We start from the raw sequence: 27,306 nt of genomic DNA on the forward strand, positions 1-27,306 counted from the left end.
GTCTATCTAGGAGAAATAGTGAAAAAAAGCCTACATGATGATGATGGAATTTCGGTAGGAGGTAGAATGATTAGATGCATAAGAATTGCAGACGATACGGCGCTTGTTGCAGAATCTGAAAAGAAAATCAAGAAAATGTTAGAAAAAATGAGAAAGGGCTTTGAAGAATATGGGATGAAAATAAAAGTTAGAAAGACAAAACCCATGGTGATTGGAACGAAGGGGTCTGTGTCAAATATAAAAGTAGGAGGGGAGAAAATAGAACAAGTGAATAGTTTTCGATATCTGGGCAGTGTTCTTAGTAATAACATGAAGTGCGAACGTGAAATAAAAACAAGGATAGGAATGGCGAAAGAAGCCTTTAGGAGGAAGAAAAGTCTGTTTTGTGGGACATTGAATAAAGAGTTGAGAAAAAGACTCATAAAATGCTTCGTGTGGAGTGTTGTATTGTATGGGGCGCAAACGTGGACATTACGTAAAGGTGACGAAAAGCGACTGGAAGCCTTCGAAATGTGGGTGTGGAGAAGAATGGAAAGAATTAGTTGGTTCGAGCGGAAAACGGATGAAAGAGTTTTAGAACTGGTGGGTGAGAAAAGAACACATTTAGATATTATTAGAAAGAGGAAGAGAAACTGGTTGAGACATTGCCTAAGAAGAGATTGTATCATCCTAGAGGGTATGGTGGCGGGAAAGAGAGGGAGTGGGCGAAGGGGACTACAATTAATGGATGATATTAAAACAGAAAGATCATACGCGAAGACGAAGAGGTTAGCGGAGGACCGTGGAGCATGGAAGCTTCTAAGCTGCGGCAAGTGACCTGCCAATAAGGGCAGAATACCTATTAATGAATATATATATATATATATATATATATATATATATATATATATATTTATATATACGTATTCACGTTTTGTATTGGCGCTCTTTTGATAGACTTAGCCACCGCCCTCGTTAGTTTCCCAGCACGGTCCTGTAAGGAAGTAGACGAAACCTATGTGCCAATGAAAGAAGTATTGATGAAAGTTCAAGATAAGAACAATTTAATTATTGTGGGTGACTGGAATGCAGTAGTCGGCCAAGACAAAGAAGAGAATGTAATTGGGAATATCGGCCTAGGAGAATGGAATGCGAAAGGTACACGACTAGTTGAGTTCTGCAAAAGTCATAATCTGACTATTACAAATACTCTCTTCGAACAACCACAAAGAACAAGACACACATGAACAAGACCAGTTGATAAAGGAAGATACCAAATAGATCATATACTGGTACGACAAATATTTAGAACTCAAGTGAAAAACAGTAAGAGTTACCCAGATGCAGACGTTGACGCAGACCATAATTTAGGTTTGATGAAGAGCAAACTACGACCAAAGAAAAAATGAGTGGTAGCACCAAACAAAAGATAGAACACAATCAAGCTAAGATGAGTTGAAAACAACGAAAAATGAATTTGCAACTGCAACAGATAAAGGGACGTCTAAGAGAGCTCTAGCCGGTGATGACATCAACTCGAAATGGGAAACCATGAAAGCAGGGAGGAATCGACGAGCACATAGGAAGAGAATCGACAACCCAATATAAACTCTGGATAACTTTAGAAATGTTGGAAATGATGGAGAAAAGAAGACAGTTCAAAAAAACAAACAAAGAAAGGAAATACAGAAGGTGCAGGAATCACATCAACAGAGAAATAAAGAAAGACAGTGATAACTGGATAAACATCTTGTGCACGGAAATTGAGGAAAATATAGTCAAACACAATACAGAAACGGCATATAGAAAAGATAGGAAATAGTTCGGTGAGAAAAAGAAATGCATAGACATTATCATAGACAAAACGGGACAACGCTAATAGAAGAGGAGCAGATAACAAGAAGATAGAAGGAATACATTGAAGAACTCTACAAAGGAGATAGAGTGAACTAAGAAGAAATAGAGAAGGAGGAAGACGTCGATTAAAATGAATTAGGACAATCAATTTTACAGTGAGAATTTGACAATGTTTTGGATAAAATGCAACATGGTAAAGCCTCAGGTAATAGACCAAATACCAATGGAAATGATTAAGGATCTCGGAATAGCTACAGAAAAAGAAACTACTTAATCTTATTATTGAAATGCAAATCTCTAGAAAAATACCAAGGGACTTCCGAGAAATGTATACTGGTCACCATCCGAAGAGAAAAGTCACAGAAATGTGAACGCTCTGCTTTCCCATGTATAAAAAATACTGAAGAAAATTATCGCACAACGAATGGAAAGAAAAATCGAAGAACGGCTAACGGAGGACCAGTTGGGCTTCAGGAGTAAACGAGTAACAAAAAAAGCAATATTGAGTCTACGGGTGGTCATGGACAGCACATCAGAATAAACAAAACTATTGTAATAGCATTTCTAGATATAGAAAAATCTTTTGACAACGCAGAATATCATGGAATATCATGTTCAGAGCGTTGAAGAATCTGAAGATGGACTAAAGATACAGAAGAATAATATACCAGCTCTACAGGAACCAGACAGCTGTTATGGAAAGAGATCAGAAGAAAGCAAGATAAAGTCAAGGAGTAAGGCAAGGATGTGGACTTTCATCTCTCCTGTTCAATATCTATATAGAAGAACCTATGAAAGAATTCTGTGATAAAAACGAGAAAGGCGTAAAAATAAATCGCCAGGTTTTAAGCACAATAGCGTTTGCTGATGACAGCACTGAAAGCAAAGAACGGAAAGGACTTGGAGCAAGCACTTTCAAACTTGAACGACCAACTGGAAAAAAATACAAAATAAATATAAATAAGAAGAAAAACCAAAGTGATAAAGTGCACAAGTGCAAGACAGGAAGCGACAAATGTATAGCTAGAGTGAGAGAAACTCAAAGACGTTAAGACGTCAACCTATTTAGGAAGTCTAATAACCTCGGACGGAAGAAGTGAAAAAGACGTACATTTAAGAATAGCTCAAATTAAACAAGAATTCAAGAGGAAAAGAGGACTGCTAATTTCAAGAAATGTGTCGTTGGACATTCGAAGCCGATTTATTCAGACTCTCGTATGAAGCGTGGCGCTTTACGTATTAGAGATGTGAACATTGAAAAAAGATAAGATACCCAAGCTGGAAGCATTTGAAATGTGGTGTTGGTGCAGAATGCGGCGCATATCATTGATCGAAAGGAAAAGGACTAAAGACGTACTATTGAAAGACGGCAGATCATGAAGATAATAGGAAAAGAAGAAACAGCATGCTTGGCCATCTTATTCGACACTTCGATTGGATCACCGTGCTGATAGAGGGAAAGGCAAAAGAAAACCAAGAAGAAGACCAAAAATAGAATGTCTAATTGCAGTTACGAAGAATAGACCTTATCAAAATAAAAATAAAACAGCTCTCCCAAGTGAGAGAGAAAAGTTTCAAAATGACCATGTTGCCAACCAACCTATGGTTGAGGTGAGAAAGAAGAAGCAGCTAGGGGCTTGAAATTTGGATAATACGTTGGATTTATAAGGTACCCCTCAGGAGTAGGTTTTTTGGAAATTTGACCAAAAATGTGAAACAATAGAGTTGCGGTTATTATAATAAAATGTCCACTTCTTAAAATGCCTTGAGAATTTGGAATTTCGACTTTTCATTGAAAATAATTAAATACATCTTTCAGGATTATTCGATGTTTGGCCCAGATATGAAGGGAGTGGTTTGCTAGGATGCTTGTACGAGACGTTGGAATTTTGTGCAAGACTTCAACTCCACAGGAATTTTATGTGAAAGGTGCAGAACAGAGAAACACTTGGAGTTATTTGCTGGTATACTATAAACTAAATCAAAATTGGAGTGAATGAATATAAAAGTGTTAAGAGACTCTAAAGTAAAGTAAAGTAACTAAAAAGCAACTACATGAAAATGAATCTGTTTTGAAAGAAGCAAATTATACTAGAGCAATTAAAAACTGGTCTACTGATAACACTGGTCAGCATGGATGAGGTCGTTCACTCAGAATCTGACATTAGTTTTATCCTAACTAACTAAAAAACTAACTGTATGGCTTATGGAACCCGGAGGTTCAATGCCGTGCTCACAAAAGCTCTCCACTGACTTCTATCTTTAGCTAACTGCATCCATTTTCTACTTTGTATTCCTATTTCTGCGAGATCCATCTTAATATTGTCCTCCCATCTGCGCCTAGGTCTTCCTAATAGTCGTTTTCCGATTGGTCTTCCAGTCAAGACTTTCAAAGCGTTTCTACTTTCTTCCATTCTAGCTACATGACCTGCCCACCTAAGCCTCCCACACTTGATGACCCTAACAATGTTTGGTAAACCGTATAAATTAAATAGTTCCTCGTTATAAAGTTTCCGCCATTCCTCATTCCCGTTCCTCTTGGGTCGGAATATTCGTCTCAGGATCTTGTTCTCAAATACTTTCAATCCATGTTCTTCTTTCAGAGTAAGAGACCATGTTTCACAACCGTATAGAACAACAGGCATGATTATCGTTTTATATATTTTAAGCTTCAAATTCCTTGACAGAATTCGTGACGACAAGAGATTTTGAACTGAATAATAACACGAATTCACTGCGTTTAGTCGACTTTTAATTTCTTCGTGAATATGGTTTTCGTGTATTAATTTTGATTTTAGATATTTGAAAGTATCCACTTTATCAAAAGTATTATTTATTATTTTAACGCATCTATAATTTGCTGTATTACGGTCCCGACTCACTTCCATGTATTTAGATTTTTTTTCTGCATGTACTTCTAAACCCATGTCCCTGCAAGCGTTTAATAATATCTCTGCATTTCTTTCTATTGTTCTCCTGTCATCCTCTATTAAATTTAAACCATCAGTATATGCCATACCCTGGTGGATAACGTTCAACTCTAGACTCTGGTTGCTATCTTTGATTTTCCTTACAGCGTATTCCAGGACAAAGTTGAATAATAATGGCGATAACGCATCTTCTTGTTTCAGGCCATTTTCGACGAGAATGCTCGTGGGCAAAAAATTTTCTGCCTGCACTTTAGTTTCGGTCTTTAGTTATAGACTTTATTACAGTCAGTTTGGTCGCCTTTCTTATGAATTGGAACAATGATTGATTCTTTCCACTCTTGTGGCAATTTTTCCTTATTCCAGATGTGGAGAATGAGTTTGTGCATCTTGTTCCACAATTTTCGTCTCCAGCTAAAATTAACTCAGCCGGAATTTCGTAAACACCCAGAGATTTGTGTTCCTTTAATTTCTTCATAGCGGTTTCTATTTCTATTCGGTTAGGTTCTGGAATATACAGTTCTGCGGTGCTATATTCTCTTCTATCGCGTTTCATTTTTCTAAAAGTTTTGGAAGTTTCCCGCCTGATATCTACGAAATTTTGTATAGTTATTTCATTCGGATTTTGTAGCCAACGTAATTTTGCCTGTTTTTTCTTCTCTGCTAGTTTAATGCATTCCTGGTCGAACCATGGTTTGTTCCTATCTATTGCTGCGTCTCCCAATTTTTCGTTTGCTGAAATTTAGAATACTATCTCTAATTTCAATCCAAATGTCCTCAACACTAGTGCACTCCGAATATTCTAAAGTCGAGAATCTATTTGAAACTTCAATCTGATATTCCTCTCTTACCTGGCTCTCATCTAATTTCTAAAATTTAAATCTCTCTGTTTTCGAACATTGAATATTTCCTTTATTCAACAATAATCTCTCTCTTATTATCGCTGCTATCACGATAACGGGTCACGATCACCATCATGATAACGCTGCTATCACGCAGTAACAAACCTCATGTCCATTTTCTTTCGCTGAGGTTGTGCCAAGTTATCAGTCCTTGTCCGAGGCTTTTGTGAATGTTCCTGAACATGTGCCTTTTTTTTACACGATGAGGTTGTTAACCTTACCCAAACTCCCAAGCTGAAGGATCACTCCTAGTTGTCTGTCCGCGACTGCTTATTCAGTATATTCGCAGCTAACCTCAGGATCGATCTGCAACCTGCCCCTAAAATTACTAGCAATTCACTAATTACCCTAGAACCTATTGTTGATCTGTAGTTCATAGAGAGCTCGCTAGACAGCAGCAGTCCATCCATAAGCAATTATACAGCTGATGTAGGTATGAGGAAATAAAATTAGTTATACATTTAGCCCACATAATGTACATTTATTTTTATACAAATTAAATTATGTAAAGTGCATAACAATGTCTCAGACAATGTCTGGTATAAGTTCTTTTGTAGGTCATTGATAGATATTGTTTATTTTATGTATGAACAAATAAACCTGGGTAACAGGATTTTCACTTATCCGTCCTTGGCTTTCCAGCGAGGCATCTAGGTGCCAAGTTTATATTCAGATTAATACTTTTTTGTGGACGCAGATCAGGCAGATCTGAATTTAGGGCGAAGTGTTGTCGAGAGGATTCAGAAGGTTTCACCCGATCGAGGACGTCTTTTGTACCTATTGCTCCTCATCTCATACGCAAGGGGGCCGACCGCAAGCACAAAACTACATCTCAAGGCACGAATACCGGTAGATCCCGCTCTCGCACTCCCGACAAAACTAACAGCACTTCTCATCCGCCGCCGCGCCGTTTAAACATCATTACACTGTTAGTGACTCCGAACAGTCCGTTAGTTCCATGAAACTAGACGACGACAAAGAATTCCCATCTATTCAGGATACCTCCAAACCGTGTCTGTAATCATTTCTGCTCTCTAATTTTGACACCAAGTTTGACAATACAAACCTAGCCTTCCAACAACTTGTAAAATATCTGCTACGCGCTCCTGTAGCACAGATAGTTCGCACTTGCAATAGAATCATTTTCAAATCTTACGATTCTACTTTCTTAACTACTGTGCGAAATAAGTGCAGCTTTGAAATTTTTTCGTAAGCACGCCAATATGAAGCGCCTCGAACCTAAGACATTTCGACAAGCACCGTCACGTAAAACACCGGCTCTCTCGGTGTCATTAGAGGGGTTGACCCTTCTCTAACCGACGACGAGGTCATGGAAGAGCTTGCTCTTGAGAAACACTCCATTCTAAAATGCCTTCGTATTAAAAACGACCAAGGAGCTACCTATATGGTACGAATATTAACCAATTCTCAAACCACTATTGATGATCTTCTTACTCATGGTGCCCCATCTATAAAAAGAAACATCGAGTAGAGCCACCGAAATCGCCGCCAGCTTTAGCATTGAGGTGTGAGCGCTGCCAAGCATACAATTCACATCCAACATCGAAATGCACCCAGCCAAGCAAATGTGGGTACTGCAGTGGAAACCACGAAACGAAAGCTTGCACTAACATAACGAAGCCACCTCAATGCTCTACGTGCCTGAAACAACACCTTACATATAGCTATCGCTGCAAAGCACGGCCAACGGCCGAACCTTTAAATCCGGAGCTCACTGTTCCACTGCGACCCATCCTACCTGACATTCAACACAATGTAGCACCCCAACTACTTGGCGAAGCAATTTCCATCCAACAACTCCTTTCGTTTTTACCATCGCATTGCAAAATATTCATCCTTTTCTACGTCAACATATTCTACAAATGGTCAACCACGCAGCCCGCATCACCTTTAAATATTCTTTCCAAGCTACTTACTCTGGACCTCATGTCTATTTTCATGCCACCCCTCTTGACGAATTACATGTCTCCTCCGCCACTTCCAACACTACTCCTGCACCTTAATCATGGGTATTTCATTATTGTTTCTTAATATTCGGTCACTTACCTCCCAGTACACTCTCTTCGAACAGCTACTTTTAAAAGAAAATATTCAGGCTTTACTTCTGAACGAAACTCTCCTTACTCCATCTATGACGTTCAGGATACCTCGCTATACCCTACTCCGTTCAGATTCTACCATCGCAGCACGCCGAGCAAACGGGGGAGTGATCATTGGCTTCCATTCTTCGATTAGTCATCGCCAATAGCATCCTGCATTGATTAATGTTCCAGAGTATCTCATTAGTACCTTGTACTTCCACTTCCACTTCTACCATATATGTACGCCCTGGACACCCCATCCTACGCCCATTCTTTCTTTACATCTCCAATAACTTTAAATATTATATCATAATGGCCGACATCAATATTCACAGCCGTCCAGATAATCAGAAACAAAGCTTCCTTGACTTCATTACTACTCATACCACCGGCCATGTTTTTGATATACCTAAAGCAACCAGACCCATCACGAATATCACACCTGACGTAGTTATTTCTTCTGGCAATCTCTTCCAGCGTTGCACTCTTGAAGTGCTCGATTCCATAGGTAGTGATCACCTTCACATCAAACTTCATATCGATCAACTACAGGCTCCTACTCTTCGTTTGCTCCCTGGACCTCGTCGTGTTCCACGATTTGATCAAGCAAAGTGGGATGACTATCGCACTACTATTCCTGAAGATTTGGTTACCATCGAGCCTCCTACTACGGAAGATGATCTCTACGCACGGGTCTCTGAAAGCACTCACTCCATTCATCACGCTTCTGACCTGCATATACCCACAACTGAAATATCCAGGTACCAACAACGTTTACCGCCAAACTACCTACCTCTGATACGTTCTCACGAATTCTTTCGCGAATATCAGCGCACTGGTAATCTAGAAGCTCTTCATCATCATCGCCAACTTCAGCGCACTGTGCATAAGTACGTCAAGGCACATAAGCTTCGCAACTGGGTGAAGACATGTAACAACTTAGCTGAAACTTCACACCCTAAGTATTGGAAGCGATTTCATATGTTAACTGGGAAGCTTACTCACACACCATATCCGCTGTTAGTTAATAACCCACCATTACACACAGATGAAGAGAATGCGAACGCCTTTGCAGACCACCTGCAGACCACCTTCACCCCGTTCCCACCTGATTTTGTTCAAAGACATCCTACTGATCGCTTGAACTTATCATCTCCATATCTACAACCCAGTGTAGCACACATTCTTCCAGACGACAATCCTCTCACAGCTCCAATTTCTACATCTGATATCGCCACCGTCGTAAACCGCAAGCGCAACACAGCTCCTGGTATCGACCACATAACTTATCGTCATATCAAAGAGGCTCCTTATTGTCTTCTTCTGCTTCTTTCATATATATACTCTTTTATTCTCCGGACCGGCTACATCCCTTGTGACTGGAAGACTTCTTCCACTCTTACGTTTCTTAAGCCCAACAAACCTCCAGATTATGTTGCATTTTACCGTCCAATACAATTCACCTCCGTATTTAGCAAAATTCTTGAGCGCATCATTGTCATCAGACTACATCACCATCTTTCTCAATATAATCTCTTGCCTGTACACCAAGCTGGTTTCCGACCTAATTTCAGCATCAGTAATCAATTGTTCAGACTCCCCAACCTCATCACGAATCATTATAACACTGCTCGACCTTCATGCCTCATTCTTTTTAATCTAGAGAAGGCTTTTGATAAAGTGTGCCATTTAGCCCTCATGTTCAAACTTCACCGTTTTAGGCTTCTACTCTCCTACCTCCGTTTCATATTCCATTTTCTTTCTAACCGCCTATCTTATGTTACCATCAATAATTCCTCATCACATCCGATCTTTATGCATTCTGGTGTACCTCAAGGCTCCGCTCTCTCGCCTCTTCTATACCTTCTATTTGTAGCTGATATGCCAAACCTTCCTCCCTATTTTCATACTTTTCAATATGCAGATGACACTGCCTTTCTTTGTATGGCCAGAACTATTCACCAAATCAATTCTGCTCTCCGCCTAGCAACAGACTCTTTTCTCCGATGGTGTACTTAGTGGCGCCTTCATATTAACTCGACTAAGACTTAAGCTATCATCTTCATACCACCTCGAATACGTTCTCGGCTTCAGAAAAAAAAAAACAATCTACTCAATCTCGAGGTTCACGGCACACGAATATCACCTACTAAACAGGTTTCCTACCTTGGTATCATAATCGATCATCACTTAACTTGGCGGCCACATCTTCAAGCAATCATTCGCATGGCGTATGCTCGGCTAAATTTACTAAAACGTCTAGTTGGTACCACATGGGGATTGCAACCCACTACAATCCTTAATACGTATAAAGTATTCTTACGCCCAGTTCTAACATATAGTCATCCCGCTTGGCTTGCTGTACTACCTTTTTTCTATCAGAAATTACAAGTTCTTGAAAGGCACGCAGTTCTTCTGGCTTATAGGATCAAGCTTCCCAGTCCGACGCAGGAGCTTTACGAGCTAACTTTTCCTACTATTTTCCGTCACCTTGAACAGTTACGAGTAAAGTTCATCACAAACCGGTTTCAGCAACGTCATCCATTACTTCTGGATACTATGGATGCCGACCGCCATTATGATTTAGGATATAAATTTTTTACTTGCCCTCTATCCCTACTCTTCTCTTTATATCTCAAAACCATTCCACCAGACCATCCAGATCATTTTGTCGCTTCAGCTTATTCTTCTGATCACCTTCCACTTCATTTATCACCTGCATATGCTGCACCGTAACCTACTGTGCTAACAGGGCTCCACTTGTCCACATTACTGTCCAGAGCAGCCCCTGGACAAGAAGATAATCTGCATTCGTCTAACTAACATATCCTTGTGTTGTCCTCTCATATGCACTTCATTGTCATTATTTTTTTTCCTGTCCTCATAATTATGAACAAAGTTCATAATACCCAATAAAATTGAATAAAATGCAATAAAAACCATAAACTGAAATTATGATCTAAATAATAAAATAAATGATTTTTTCCGTTTCTCTTTAGTTCCCATAGACCATCTCCAATATCCTCCCTTCCCCAGTCTCTGCACTCCTCGCCCCGGATAGTGGGCGTAACCCTCGCAAGGGAGCTAACCTTCGGCTAGCAAAAAAAAAAAAAAAAAAAAGGATTTTACTCTGTGCACAAAAGTAAATCCCTAACCTAGGTAGGTATTTTCGAGGAAAAGTTGGCATTCAACATTTTCGCACAGTTCAATGTCCACATAATACAAATTCACCGTATGCCATCGAATTTAGCTTCCCGCTGTTTTGTCAAATTCATCGGAAAAATGTAGGCACTAGGCAATTTTTTGTGTATCGAGATTGCAGGTATATTGCAGAGTTATATGAAAGTCGCTAAGTAGTAGGGAACTAAGAACTTATGTTCACTGCAACAAGGATTACTGACAAGAGCTTTTTAATTAACAATAAGATAGAAACGTGATATAAAAATATAAATTTTAATAAAATAGACTTTCAAACTTGCATTTTGTTAAAGTGTTTGTACCTAGTTAAGGTAAATATTAAGTCTTGCGTTGTAGTATGTTGATCGTAATTGTTCATAATATTTGTTTACATTTCGTCATTACAATGTAAGATATGCTGATAAGAAATACATTGTACCAGTGTTGCCAGATCTACTGATTTTGGAGGAGATCTCCTGCTTTTTCTACGTTCTACTGATCTACTGCGGAAGAAAATGAAAAATGAACAGTCTCCTGCTTTTTCTTACTTCGAGAAGTTGAAGAAATATATTATTATAAATATTGAATTTTCAATGTTTCCTCACATAAAAAGATGAAATTTCTCTGTTATAATACACAAAGCTCTGTAGAGCATATAGCTATAGAGCTTTACTGTATATAATATGAATCCAAAGAATACAACTGTACGTCATCTTCTATATGCATTATGGTTATCGTATTACAAGTAAGTGTTGTTTAGATTGGGACTTGGGTTGAAAGAGTGGCTTAGATCATTTCTCCACGATCGTCAGCAAGAAATCGTCTTACGCTACGATCACGTGTGACTGTACCATATAACTACGTTATCGCTACGTGCATGAAAAACATTTTCCCACTCCACTTTGCTCTTTCACTACGTTTTACTTCACACAAGTGCGTATCAAATAATATTAATATAAATCGTGACTTTCCCCTTTCATTTGCTCAATGTAGTTCATCGGAAATGAATTCTGGACTGCTTGTTTTGACTACTGCCACTTAATAATGGCAAATTTTATTGCCTCCTCCACGGATTTACATTCAAACGCCACCACTGTATGTGTCTACTGCTTTCTCCTGTTTTTTTTTATCTTCGAATCTCCTGCTTTTCCAACTGACTGGTCTGGTAACACTGCACTGTACTCTTGTATTTATAATTAATAGGCGTTCTGCTTTTACATTGTTCTTTAAATATTATATTTATGCTACTCAAACATTTATTTTACTAACAGAGCTCCAAGTGTTCAAATCCGCTCTGCCCCAGAGCAGAAGATTAACACCTTCCCCGTAACTAACAATATAAACTACATACCATGCTTACAGGAGAGGGTCTCACACGTTGTCGCTAAAATCTTATTGCCACATAGGACATCTGATAGAGCATCATGAGAAATGAACATAAGCAAAATTTAAGGTGCTATGGACCAGAAGGGTAGGAGTTAGGGGGATTCAAAATTTGAATATCCAAAAAATTATATCATGGAATTATGTACGTTTAAAGTAAATATCTTGAAAACCGTTAAAGCAATCAAAACAAAAGTTGCACAATATAATGCGAACAAAACGCTCTATCGAAAACTATAAACAGTGTTGCTAAAGAAGAAGCAGTATTGCCAACTCAGCATTAAAATATTTTGTTTGAAATAGCACTATGCACAGATTTAAAATGCACTATTATCACTAAACGTAACAGTGAAGTGTAATGGTACAGTGTTGCAAACTATTGGAGCTGCATGTGCTAAAATGTACAATGGAGAAGTCTGATATGTGGCGACAAAGGGTAATAAAGGAATGCACTACAAATGAGGATTTTGCATTATACTTCGGTAGCTCCGATGAATAAACACACAACTCGCGATAATAATATGATACACGCGAGGAAAGAAACACGTGTTTTCTATTCTGTAAACTGTTTCTCGATTATCTTATCAGTATTTGGAAGAGTAGTTTCTTGGTTTCTGTCTTTCGTGTTAACTGACATATTCTTTTACTTCCTCTCCTACATACCATATGAATATGTTTGTACACTGTAATATTACCATATTCACATTGGAAATATAATTATTTTATTACTACCTCATTTCGTTTTTAGTCGGCCAGAATAGCTGTGTGGTCTAGAAGGCTAGACAACCGACATATTAGACATTGCGTGTTTCAATCCCGCCTCGGACATGTTTTTGTTGTACTTTTCACCTTACATTTCATTGTAATCTTTCTCTTTCATAGGGATTCGAATACCACTTTACACTCCTATACTTAGGTGTAGATTCGAAGCTGACACGGACGTAAAAATGGCATCACACAATTTCATTTCAAATGCATCAATATTTAGTGACATTGTTGACATTTTGCTATGTTATACTGTCTGTGTTATGCATTTAAACTAAATTCATAGTATGAGATAAAGGTTAATTTATTACCATTTCTTGCCACATATCAAACTTCCCCATTGTACATTTTCAGCACACTTAGCTCCAATAGCATGCAACACTGTACCATTACACTTCACTGTTATGTTCAGTGATAATAGTGCATTTTAAATCTGCGCACATTTGTATATGGTGCTATTTCAAACAAAATATTTTATGTTGAGTTGGCAACACTGCTTCTTCTTTGGCAACACTGTTTATGGTTTTCGATGGGGCATTTTGTTCTCATTTTATTGTGCAACTTTTGTTTTGACTGCTTTAACGGTTTTCAAAATATTTACTTTAAACGTACATAATTCCATGATATAATTTTTTGGATATTCAAATTTTCAAGCCCCCTAGTTCCTATCCTTCTGGTCCATACCACCTTAAATTTTGCTAATGTTCATTTCTCACGATGCTCTATCAGATGGGCCATGTGGCAATAAGATTTTAGCGACAACTTGTGGGACCCTCCCGTGTTAGATCTTCTTCTTCTATATGCTTAACCAGATAAATATACCAATAAATAAATAAATTCTGATACCAATCTCCCAAAGAAACTACCAATGCTCATGGCCCCAGAGACAGCGCTACCTTCTACGGCCTACCCATCTTCAGATGGGAATGAAACTGCATATTTAAAAAACCGTAATTACATATATTTTTGAGATGATATACTTCACGGAAAATAAAGTCAACGCTATCATTAATCTCCAGTTCTTTAATTCATTAGTGATGTTGTCAATACGGTAGTTCCGGATTTTGTTGTGTTCCTGAATTGACTACATTATTCAGATTCCAACATAGAAGCTGTTATCAGCCTGAAAAGTAATAACCCCGATGTTGAAGAGTGACTTATCAGTCAAGATAAAAATGAGAGATAAATATGTGGCACCGAACGAGGTTTAAAGACGTTAAGTCAAGCTTCCTAGAGAAGAAATAAACGGCTTGACACGGGCAACAGTTCTGCAATCAATCGGAACCAAGCAGTGGTATCATCAGGAATCGACGTACTGTGGTGGCATGGTTTTCATGCTTCACAAGCAAGACTAAGATTCAGCGACTACAAAAGGAAGCTGACAGCTCAGGATCTGAAAATTACATATCACCCAAAAAGCTGGGAAGCTCAACACCATCAGTCAATTTAGAAATTTTGGTCTTCTAGCCAAAGAAAAAACTAGGTTCACAATGAGACAATGAAAGGCAGAATCAAGTTGGATTTGACATATGAAGATACGTTGGTTTTAGTGTTGCAGGGATTTGGCCTTTTCTCAAGTAACATATCTCAGACATTGCAAAACATTGCTAGCATGGACTTGGCTACTAAAGGCATTAAGGATGATCTATTGGATGTTGCACAGAAAGGACAAGATCGGTTTGATGCCTTTGTGAAGAGCAGGTTTCTACCAACTGAAGAAAGAACGATAAATTTTACGGACAAACTTCCTTAAAACAAGTATCTGACCTTTGCATTTCGGTATGAAGTGAAACAGTTAGATGCAAAAACTGGGAATATGAAAAAGTCAAAGCTGCGAGGAACATTCTGCAGTGACTCATTGCTGCATATGAAGCAGGACATGCAGTCAACCTTAGTAACATTATGACGCATGAACTGTTCACTGTTCCTCTATCTCTGGCAAAAGCAAATGGGCAGCTTCGCTCAGGCTCAAAAACGATTATTTCTGGAATATTGACTGATCGTATTCCTTATCCCAACAAATTTGATGCGGAAGATTTTGACGGCGAATCACAGTTAATCATTGACTGACGGGCCCTGGTACTCATTACCAGGGATTAATGTGGAGACAAACCTATTTGCAGCACCCAATTCTGCCTTACCCTTTAACAATGGGATGAAAAATTGAGAATAATTCACTTTTCTCTCATTTATTAACATTACCGTCAATTTCCAGACGCTTATGAGGAGTTGATTACCTGTACCTGTACCACTGGATGCAAGACAGTTCGTTGTAACTACAAACCAAAGCCATCCACAACGTCTTAAAAATATAGGAAGTTGAGTGACACTTGCATGAATCAGAAATTTGATCGGAATTTTAACGTTCGAGCAGATATAAAATAACAGTTGGGTACAATGCATCATTTGCTTCACATATGTGTATTATCATTAGAAAATACCAAATACTCTACAAACCGATGCAGTGTCATTTTAAGAAAATAACGTTCCTAGGGTATCGAATAATTTTCATATCAAGTTTTGGGCAGATACGTTGAACAGTAAGGAATATATCCGGGTAAAAATTGTAAGCTTGAAGGTTTAAATTCCAGCAATCGCTTTTCTAGAGTATCGAAGAATATTTATGAAAACTTTCATAGAAAGTTTGTTGAGCGGTGGGCAAACTGTTGTCGAGCAAACACATTTTGTGTTCTCTATGTTAAAAAATGATTTCGACCGCTATTTTGTTTGTTGTGAATCTCTGAGAAATAATGCATATTACAACCTGGTATACGACAGATATGAATTCAGCAACAACAAATTATATTAAATCAACACTTGAAGTGTTTTTCCTCACAAATGCCTACACAACTGTATCTTTGAAGATTTTTCCATATGCCTTCCTGAGTATTTTAGTTGGATTAGCTTCTGCTGTGATCCTGTGCTCCTGTGCTGTAGAGAAAGAAGAAATGGCAAGTCGTGGGTGTAAAAATAGTCCGAATGTGTTTTGTTATTCGCGGTGATTTTTTTTCCTAATAGACAACAAAATGGATTAGTAAATATGTTAAAAAAGCATATTACGCTTATTTTCATATAAAAGTTGGTGATCAACAAAACCATAGGCTAACAATAAAGTGTTCCCTTCTTGTGTCGAATCTTTGAGAAATTAGAATAAAGAGAAACAGGTACTGTCTTTGAAATTCCTATGGTTTGTAGGAAGCCAAAAAATCATAGTGCCGATTGTTACTTCTATTTGTGAAATAAATGGTCTCAATGCAAGAAATAAAATGATGACAGTTTGCTCAAATATTCAATCAGTTATAAGGCCTGTGAGTCATAGTCCAGACATTCCTATCCCAAAACCTTCACCAGTTCTAGTGTGTGTTAGTGATTCTAGTTCGCCAAGTCAGGAAAGTGACATACAAGATGATAACTATGAAACGACTAGTGGTTCATCTCAGCCTATATTTTTCACAAAATGATCTTAATGATATGGTTCGGGACTTAAATCTATCGAAAATTCAGCAGAATTTCTTAGTTCTATGCTTCACAAAACGAACCTTCTGGCACCGGGAACATCATTTGCCTAAAAGACAATTTTCACCCTACTTTGCACAAGAATAATCTCCTGTGTACTGTTGTGGTGTTGGATTTGATTTATAAATTATATTTTCCTGTACTTTCCACTAGCTGTAGATTGTTTGTTGATTCAAAAAAAAAAAAGTTTAAAATGTGACCTTTTACACAACGGAAATAAGTACTTACAAGCGTTCTTTGTTGTTAAAATGATACATGTAGTTGAACAACCATACATTTATGACACAAGTTGTCGCTGCATATCTTATAAAAAAAATCACATTGTATAAGGAAGTTACTTTCAAGAGGGGTTTCCTCGAAATGAAGTTTTCCGAAAACGTCTTATAACTTAACGTTTTCTTATTTCTGGATAACGTTTTTCAATAGTAACTGCAGCATAACATAATTTAGTTTAAAGAATTGGAGCGTGAGTTTTGTGCGGTGGCCTGTTAACTTTCGCTAAAATTAATTAACTAACTAACTCTCTGGCCTATGGAACCCGGAGGTTCAGTGCCGCGTTCACAAAAGCTCTCCACTGACTTCTATCCTTAGCTAATTGCATCCAGTTTCTACTTTGTATTCCTATCTCTGCGAAATCCATCTTAATAGTATCCTCCCATCTGCGCCTAGGTCTTCCTAATGGTCGCTTTCCTGTGGGTCTTCCAGTCAAGACTTTGAAAGCGTTTCTACTTTCTTCCATTCTAGCTACATGACCTGCCCACCTAAGCCTCCTAGACTTGACGACCCTAACAATGTTGAGTAAACCGTATAAACTATGTAGTTCCTCGTTATGAAGTTTCCACCATTCCTCATTCTCGTTCCTCTTGGGTCCGAATATTCTTATCAGGATCCTGTTCTCAAATACTTTCAGTCTATGTTCTTCCCTCAGAGTAAGCGACCATGTTTCGCAACCATACAGAACAACAGACATGATTATCGTTTTATATATTTTAAGCTTCAAGTTCTTCGACAGAATTCGTGACGACAAGAGATTTTGAACCGAATAGTAACACGAATTCCCTGCTTTTAGTCGACATTTAATTTCTTCGTGAATATGATTTTCCTCTGTTATTATTGATCCTAAATATTTGAAAGTATCCACTTTATCAAAAGTGTTATTTAATATTTTAACGCCTCCACAATTTGCCGTATTACGGTCCCTACGCACTTCCATGCATTTAGTTTTTTCTGCATTTACTTCTAAACCCATGTCCCTGCAAGCATTTAATAAGATCTCTGTATTTCTTTTTATTGTTCTCCTATCAGCCCTTATTAAATTTACATCATCAGCATATGCCATAACCTGGTGAATACCGTTCAACTCTAGGCCCTGGTTGCTATCTTTGATTTTCCTTATGGCGTATTCCAGCACAAAGTTAAATAATAATGGCGACAATGCATCTCCTTGTTTCAGGCCATTTTTCGACGTGAAATCTCGTGGACAAAAATTTTCTATCCGGACTTTACTTTGGGATTCACTTAAACATATCTTAATTAATCTAATTAGCTTTCTCGGTATTCCAAGTTCTGTGAGAACGTTGTAAAATGTTTCTCTCCTAACCGAGTCGTGCGCCTTTCTAAAATCAATAAATAGTTGATGTACCGGGGTATTGTATTCCCACTTTTTTTGGAGTATTTGGCGAATGGTAAATATTTGATCGATAGTTGATCGATTTCGTCTAAATCCGCACTGATAATCTCCAATAATTTCATCTGCGTATGGGGTCAATCTTGCTAATAGAATATTTGAAAGGATTTTATAGGATGATGACAGAAGAGAAATGCCTCGATAATTATTACAGTCAGTTTTGTCTCCTTTCTTGTGAATTCTAACAATGATTGATTCTTTCCACTCTTGTGGCAATTCTTCCTTGTTCCAGATAAGGAGAATGAGTTTGTGTATCTTGTTCCACAATTTTTCGCCTCCAGCTAAAATTAACTCAGCCGGAATTTCATCTACACCCGGAGATTTGTGTTTCTTTAATTTCTTTATAGCGGCTTCTACTTCTATTCGATTGGGTTCTGGAGTATACGGTTGTGCGGTGTGTATCTTCTTTTCTCCACGCACATTATTTTTTTGCCTGCGTGTTCAGCAAATCGTCAAAGAAATCTTTCCATCTATTTAAGAGGCTATCCGTATCAGTGAGAACTGTTCCGTCAGCTTTCTTTAATATATAAGCACGAGGTCGATAGCCTTTCTTAAATTCGCTGATCCCCTTATAAATGTCCCGAATATTTTTATTTTTACTATTATCTTCAAGTTCCTTAATTTTAGCTTTCAAAGAATCGCATTTTTGTTCTAAGAGTTTTAGAAGTTTCCCGCCTGATATCTGCGAAATTTTGTGTAGTTATTTCATTCGGATTTTGTAGCCACCGTAATTTTGCCTGTTTTCTCTTCTCTGCTAGTTTAATGCATTCTTGATCGAACCATGGTTTGTTCCTACGTATTTCCGCGTGTCCCAATTTTACTATTGCTGAACTTTTAATGCTATCTCTAATTTCAATCCACGTTTCTTCAACACTAGTGCACCACGAGTCTTCTAAAACCGAGAATCTATTCGAAACTTCAATTTGGTATTCCTCCCTTACCTGGCTGGCTCTCTTCTAATTTCTTTAAATTAAATCTCTCCGTTTTCGGACATTGAATATTACCTTTATTGAACGATAATCTCTCCCGAATTATCGCTACTACCAGGTAGTGATCAGTGTCACAATCAGCCCCTCTAAACGATCGGACGTCAATTATGCTAGATTGCCTTCTTCTGTCTACTAAAACGTGATCAATTTGATTATGTGTTTTTCCGTCTTGTGATGTCCAAGTGTATTTATGAACGTCGGGATGTGGGAATTTTGTACTCTTCACGATTAGGTTTTTGGAAGTTGCAAAGTTCACTAGTCTAACACCGTTGTCATTACTTTCCTTATGCAAACTTTCGTTCCCTATAATCGGTTTGAAAATATCCTCTCGTCCTACCTTCGCATTGAAATCCCCTAATAGAATCTTCATATGGTATCACGGGAGTTGGTCAAATATCCGTTCCACTTCTTCGTAAAAAATATCTTTTATATCGTCACCCTTATCTTCAGTTGGAGCATGGACATTTAAACCAATAATATCACACCACCGTCCCTTGAGAGTAATAAAAGAAAGTCTGTCAGTAACAAATTCAAACCGTTTAATTGCTGGTAATATTCGTTTGTGAACGAAAAACCCTGTTCCTAATTGGGGGTTTTTATTTCCTTCCCCGTAAAAGAACGTAACATTTCCGGAATTCACAAATCCACTTCCTTCCCACCTAACTTCCTGAACTCCTACTAGGTCCATCATGTATTTCTCTAACACTCGTAACAAATTTCAACGCGCCTGCCCTATAAAGACTTCTAATATTCCATGTTCCAAATCTCATGTCCATTTTCTTTTGCTGAGGTCGTGCCAAGTTATCAGTCCTTTTCCGAGGCTTTTGTAAATGTTTCTGAACAAAGTGCCTTTTTATTTTTACAGGATGAGGTTGTTTGCCTTACCCAAACCCCGAAGCTGGAGGACCACTCCTAGTCGTTTGTCCGCGACTGCTTATTCAGTATATTCGCAGCTAACCTCTATATCTAGAGGCCTTCTCCTCGATCCGCAACCTGAGGACGCGCCATGCCGTGGTGACAGGAACCCACGTTACATGGGCTAAAATTAATTAAAGTAGAAAATATTTAACATTTGACAATCCAGTACTATAATAATTATGAATTAACAGTTATGAGTTAATTATGAGTACTATGATAATTATGAGTTAATTATGAGAAATAAGTACCCATCTGTACCTATGGCACATTGGGTTTCAATGAAAGAAACTAACGAAATGATTAAATTTATTCTAAATAAGATTAAATATCAGGAACATGGGTGTGTGCTGATTTCAAGATTTTGGGCATTTTAGTAGGACAGCAATCTGGATATACGGAAATGCCACTTTTATTTGGGAGTGCGATAGTAGGGCAAGAAGTGAGCATTGGCTAAGGCGTGAATGGCCATTGAGGGTACTCTGGAATCCAGGATCTAAAAATATTGTACATGAACGTTAAATTTGTTAGGACAAAATATTCCTTCCACATTTTGATATTAAGTTGGAACTCATTAAACAATTTATGAAAGCAGTTGACAAACAGGGACAATGTTTCAAATTTATATGTAATACATTTCCATCCTTGTCCTGTCGAGAAGTGAAAGGAGGCATATTTATTGGGCCCGATATACAAAAATTTATGAAAAACAGAAATTTTAAACCAACAATGGATCCAGCTGAGAGAGATGTCTGGGTGACAATCAAAAGGGTAACAGAGAATTTTCTTGATAACTACAAAATTCTAGACAATAAGATCATTGTAGAAACTATGTTGTTGAAATTTCAGGAACTTGGGTGCGACATTAGTCTTGAGATACATGTTTGAATTCACATCTGAATTACATTCCAGAAAATGTTGGCAAGTAAGTGAAGAATAAGGTGAAAGATTTCACCAGGATATGAGAGATATTAAGCATAGACACCAGGATAGATGGAGTGTTATCGTGATGGCTGACTATGGCTGAAGCATAAACAGACAAAAAGTAGGAGAAAAGCGTCATAAAAACGTCACCTAAACTAACAGAAGAAAGCGTGTGAAAAACTACTAAAAAATGTTTATTTTACATATTCACCGTATGGTTGATTGTGTGTATGTGTGTGTGTGTGTGTGTGTGTGTGTGTGTGTGTGTGTGTGTGCATATATAGATCTATCTAAGAATGAAAATAAATTTGCAGGTGAATGTATTCATATTCATTCACATTTACGTATAAATTTATGAATATTTCAGTGCAGACATCTGGAGTTCCTTCGTATTTTTGTTCCCATATATAATACACACATTTAAATTTTTATGGTACTGGGCTGGATTTTTAAAGTCATTTTGCGGAAAAACCTAGGGTAATGAGAAAAAATGGATCCAATTTTCGGAATCAGTTTATAACAAAATACTTTGGTTTGAGTAATATTTACCTGTACCTTGGGCAGAAAGTACTCATACATGTGCACTATACTTAGTAGAATGTTCATTTCATATTAACAAAAGAAGAATGTTTTTAATATATGTAAGTTATTATTATGGGATAGTGTGGTTGCTATGGACATGTTTATGGATACCGTGTCAGCAAGTTTCGGTGCTTGTCAATGTTTAGGAAAATATATTATAAAAATATATCAACTAATAAACCATTCTTTGTTGCACTGTTTATCAACGTTATTATTCATATAAAAAGGTGAGAACGATAGTATATAATTATTAAAGATTACTACCACTCGAGACTTATATATCTTAATAAGCCGAACCAGGTTGACGACTATCTTTTTTTGATAAGTCGTTATAAAAATTTTGGTTTACCTCACCCGGGAACGACTGTAAATTCACGTCCCGAAGCAAAAGTAAGGGTGAATTTACTTTTATAATCAAGTGAATGAATACGAATTTGACCTTATTGCGAAGTGGTAAAGTAATTATAAGAAAAATGGACAAAGAAACAATGCAGCGTGAATCAAGTATTAGTGACAATGTTGAAACTAGTATAACACCAGGATTGCCATCGGAGGACCGAATCTTGTTCGCTCTACAGCGACAATTGATTCAGATGTCTACTGAGCTAAAGCAGACCATGGAGCAGAAGTTCAACGAATCTAACAAGCAAAATGAAGAATTAAAGCAGACCATGGAGCAGAAGTTCAACGAATCTAACCAAACCATGGAGCAGAAGTTCAACGAATCTAACAAGCAAAATGAAGAATTAAAGCAGACCATGGAACAGAAGCTTAACGAATCTAACCAGACCATGGAACAGAAATTCGACGAATATAACAAACAATATGAGGAATTAGGTAGACGGATAGAACGGATAGAACAGAAATCAGATGAAATGAAACAGACAATTGTCCAGGTGGTGAATGATATATCCTCACAGTTTGAGGAAAAGTTAAAAAGAATATCCGATGATTGTCGGGAAAAGCACAATCACCAAAACCAAGAAATCAGTGCTGTAAAAAAAGATTTAGAAGTAATAGAATCTTCCGTTAAACAGCAAAAGATCCAGGTCATCAACAATTCTAACAACATACGTGCGAATACGCAATTATTAGCTACTATACAGGAAGAGATTAGAACGTTACAGTCTAAAGACAACATTTATCGTAATAACTTGGGTAGTGAGCGCTTGGAGTTTCCTCACTCAACAGAGATAAACTCGCCTTCGCCGGGGTCTGATGAGGATATTCTATTAGAAGAAAATTATCCGAAGAGTACAGATGGGCGAAACATAGATGGTGTGTCGACGCAGCACGTTATGGATAGAAATTACCACTCGACAAGTACACGGCACGATAGAAAGAAGGTAAAATTAAGTGTTAAAATGAGTGAAATTAGAGCTATGAGCAAATTCAGTGGTAAGTGTAATGAGAATGCTACTTCTTTCTTAGAGAAATTCCAAGACGAATGTAATATAATGTCTATCGATCGATCGCAATATATGAAATTAATACCCCATGTATTACTCCCACCTTGTTCCTTATGGTTTAAAGCAATACGTGATCACATTAGTACATATGAGGAATTCAAAGCGGCATTGATCGCAAATTATGAAAATGACTTTTTGCTGGCAAATAGAGATGCCACCCTTAGAAATCAACACTTCAATCCTCGATTGCACAAATCTCTTGTAGAGTTTGTTGTAAATGTCTACAACGACTTAAAGGTCGTTAATCCTTTGCAATCGGAATCGAGAATAATAGCATCGATTCGAAATTTACTTCCATTTAAACTGCAACAGATCTTATTTTCCACACAGTGTATGAGTTTCAGCCATTTATTGATGCTTGTTCAATGTTACGAAACTCAATACCATGCCATGAACCCACAATCAGGAATGGGTAAAAATAAGAATAATTCAGATCATTTGGTGCCTGTTCGGAATTTAAATATTCGGAGTGTGAATAATACCGGACCTAACCTAAGCCGAGTGTACTCTAGCAATCCAAATGAGCAAAATAGGCAAGGTTATGTGGGGAATCCGCTTAACCTAACTAATCATGGTAATTATGATGTCAGATCACTCAGCAGCAGTAGATATAAAAATAATCGAAGTACTGAGCGAAATTCCAGAAATGAAACGAACTACGTGGATAGACGTAATTGGAGATCAAGAGATGGGACTTCATACCAAAGTCAGAATCACGATGAAAGACATGTACAACATAATGTAGAACCTAATCATGATTGTGCAGTACAATGTATTTTATTAGAATCGTATGCAAGTACGAATGTAACATGATTACCGTCAATGAAATTTGGTTAAACCCATATCAGCTCTAAATTTTCATGAACATTTATTTTATTTTTATTCAATTTAATTCTCTTTAATTCTCATTAATCAATGATAATTCTCAAATGTTTTTAATATATGTAAGAATTATAATTTAATTCATAAATGATTAAAAGCAAAGATTGTTTATATTAGATTGATTTGTGTTGAAAATTTAATTGTCAAAGATTATGTTAAAAAGAAGCTCTATTCTATAAAATCAATTATTCAACGATTGCCTTAAATAAGATTCTTCTTTATTATAACATCTTAGTGCCACTATGTATATCTTTAAATGCAACATCTGATTTATTTGTTATTTAATGCGCCCGCAAGGATTAATATTATTTGTAACCCACGTTTGTCCTTTACATTTTTCGAAATCGCAACCTTTGACGACTAATTAAATAAGCGACGATATTTTTTAATAAGAAAATATATTAATAATATAATGGATAATAATGAAATAAATATAATTAATGTAATTAAAGATAAGTATTTGATGAAATGAAAGATTTATTATGAATGTATTTGTATATATGTAATTGTAAAATGTAATGAATAGATATACAAGGTGCGATTAAAATACGATGGGCATATGTAATGTAAAGAACACTAATGTAAACGGACCAGTGGTTCTTGAAGATAAAAGCCAAGCCAACTCATGACTTTTATATTCAGTCCCTTTGTCGAGCGACATTTTTATATAACAAAATACTTTGGTTTGAGTAATATTTACCTGTACCTTGGGCAGAAAGTACTCATACATGTGCACTATACTTAGTAGAATGTTCATTTCATATTAACAAAAGAAGAATGTTTTTAATATATGTAAGTTATTATTATGGGATAGTGTGGTTGCTATGGACATGTTTATGGATACCGTGTCAGCAAGTTTCGGTGCTTGTCAATGTTTAGGAAAATATATTATAAAAATATATCAACTAATAAACCATTCTTTGTTGCACTGTTTATCAACGTTATTATTCATATAAAAAGGTGAGAACGATAGTATATAATTATTAAAGATTACTACCACTCGAGACTTATATATCTTAATAAGCCGAACCAGGTTGACGACTATCTTTTTTTGATAAGTCGTTATAAGTTAGCCAAAAACTTAAATTCACCTATCAAAACGAAAAGAAGTTTTTAGATGGTTTTCATTTGCAGCCCTGTGTAATCCAGATGAATATAAAATGGAATTAAATATTTTATTTTAACCTCCCAAGTTTATGCCCTTTAGATTGAGGGGGACTGATGATTACGGTAAGTGAATAATGATGGAAGAATTGGTGGAATGAGAATATGGGAGGAAGGAGGCGTATCCTGGAAAAAGGTCTACTAACATGGTATTATACTTGCGCGGGATCGAACCTGTGACCCCACATTCCAAAGGTAAGCAGTCTACCATCACTCGAATATAGAACGCACGGCTGTTTATATTCTTTCTGATATTCACAAATTCCAATTAACAATAACAATTATTTTATCTTACTAGAATCGCAACTACTTTTAAGGAGTTTGGTTTGCCAAACCCTGTAAATATAAGTATTTACTATGTTTGTGTGTCTGTCCGTCCGTTAGACAAAAAGTCTCAAGAACTACTTGATGGATCAGCATCAAGTTAGGCCAGAATGTAGAGGGTTCAAACTTAGGAACCAAATCTGTTGATGAAAATGATCAAACCAGACGTGACCGAAATGAAACATTTCCAATTTGTACGTTCATCACTATAGAGCAAAAACGACAGTTGTGGTTTCTTGCAATCGGTTAAGCGTCTTCACATTTCATCTCCGTCTTTAACTCTCAACTAATACCGAAAGTGATAGGACTTAACTACGAGTTTTAGTTTCAATATTGATCTTCATAGAACAAAAGCGATCACCGATAACAAGAAGCACATTTTTAAATAGATTTAGTGTCCTAAGAATAGATAATAGCCTATCTTCTCTTTAAACCCTCTATTGAAACCAAAAGCAGCAGAAATTAAAATCTTCCACTTTTAATGTTGATCAATGTAAAGTAAAAATTGTAATGGGTAGCAACAAGCATGCATGTTAACATGCTCAAGTCGAACAGTGTAAGTGAAACATTTCGTGATGTTTTATCCGACAATCTGACAATGTGTGCTCTAAACCCCACTTTCCATATAGCCACATCACATTCACTACTCGATCTCATCTTCACTGATAATCCGCAAAAAAATGTTCACTGTGGGCAATTACCAATTCCAGGTATATCTTAGCACGATCTAGTGTTCGCCTTCTACTCTATACATACTCCGAAGAGACAGTTGAAACTTATTTCGTACAGAAACTTGAATAAAATAAATGAAACTGCCCTTTTCTTTGATGCGGCAAATATTCCTTGGCAAGTAATCTACAATTCTTCGTCTATAGATGAACAACTTAATTTCTTTAATACTGCGATATTAACATTACTTGATAAGCATGCTCGACTCATTAAAGGCAAAGTATCGCGACCTTCTTCCCCGTGGATAACTAAAGAAATTCTAAATTTAATGGTTAAACGCGATTCCGACAATACACGACATTATAGACAATATAGACAATTATAGACAATACACGAAATCTCGTAAAGATAATCCAGTACAAGCTGATGACTGTTTTAAAATATACAAAAACTTACGAAATAGATTTATACACTTAATTAGGAAAGCCAAAATGGAATTTGCCTCGAACCTAGCGAACAGCACTGGTAACTCGAAAAGTTTGTGGAAAAAGTTAAATATATTAAGGATCAAGAGCAGTAGGAAACAAAATATGGCTAACAATAAATTTACTGCAGATGATCTTAACAATTTTTAAGTAATGTAGATTCTAAAATTACATATGATGAGAGTCTAGAATGTACTGAAAACGTTTCTTCCTTTCAATGTGTCAGTCCTCTAACAGTCATGAAGATCATCAATAGAATAAAATCAAATGCTACTGGAGCCGACCAAGTTAGTATTGAATTTATTAAAACATATTTTCAACCGTTCTCTTATTAGCGGCATTTTTCCATCTGCTTAGAAAACAGCTGAAGTCCTAGCGTTCCCCAAAACAAGTAATATCACAAGTATTATTTTTTCGGCCAGTTAGTATTTTACCTGCTCTTTCAAAGGCATTAGAATATTGTTAGTGATCATCGAACCCATCTAATGAAATACAATTTTTTGATCCGTTTCAATCAGGCTCCAGAAAGTACCACAGTACTGCTACAGTTGTTACTTATGTTACTGACTATTAGACTAGCAATGGGTAGAAAGCAAGTAACTGTTCTT

At 37.0% G+C, this 27,306-nt stretch overlaps 1 pseudogene; it reads left to right on the forward strand.

Moving 5' to 3' along the window:
* Window positions 1–8,079: 8,079 nt before the first annotated feature.
* The window catches only part of LOC145681963 (histone-lysine N-methyltransferase SETMAR pseudogene), a 53,602-nt pseudogene continuing 34,375 nt past the window's right edge, over window positions 8,080–27,306 (forward strand).

This window comes from Thermobia domestica, chromosome 3 (genome assembly GCF_964235325.1).
Source record: "Thermobia domestica chromosome 3, izTheDome1.hap1.1, whole genome shotgun sequence".
In the NCBI taxonomy this organism is placed as follows: Eukaryota; Metazoa; Arthropoda; class Insecta; order Zygentoma; family Lepismatidae; genus Thermobia; species Thermobia domestica.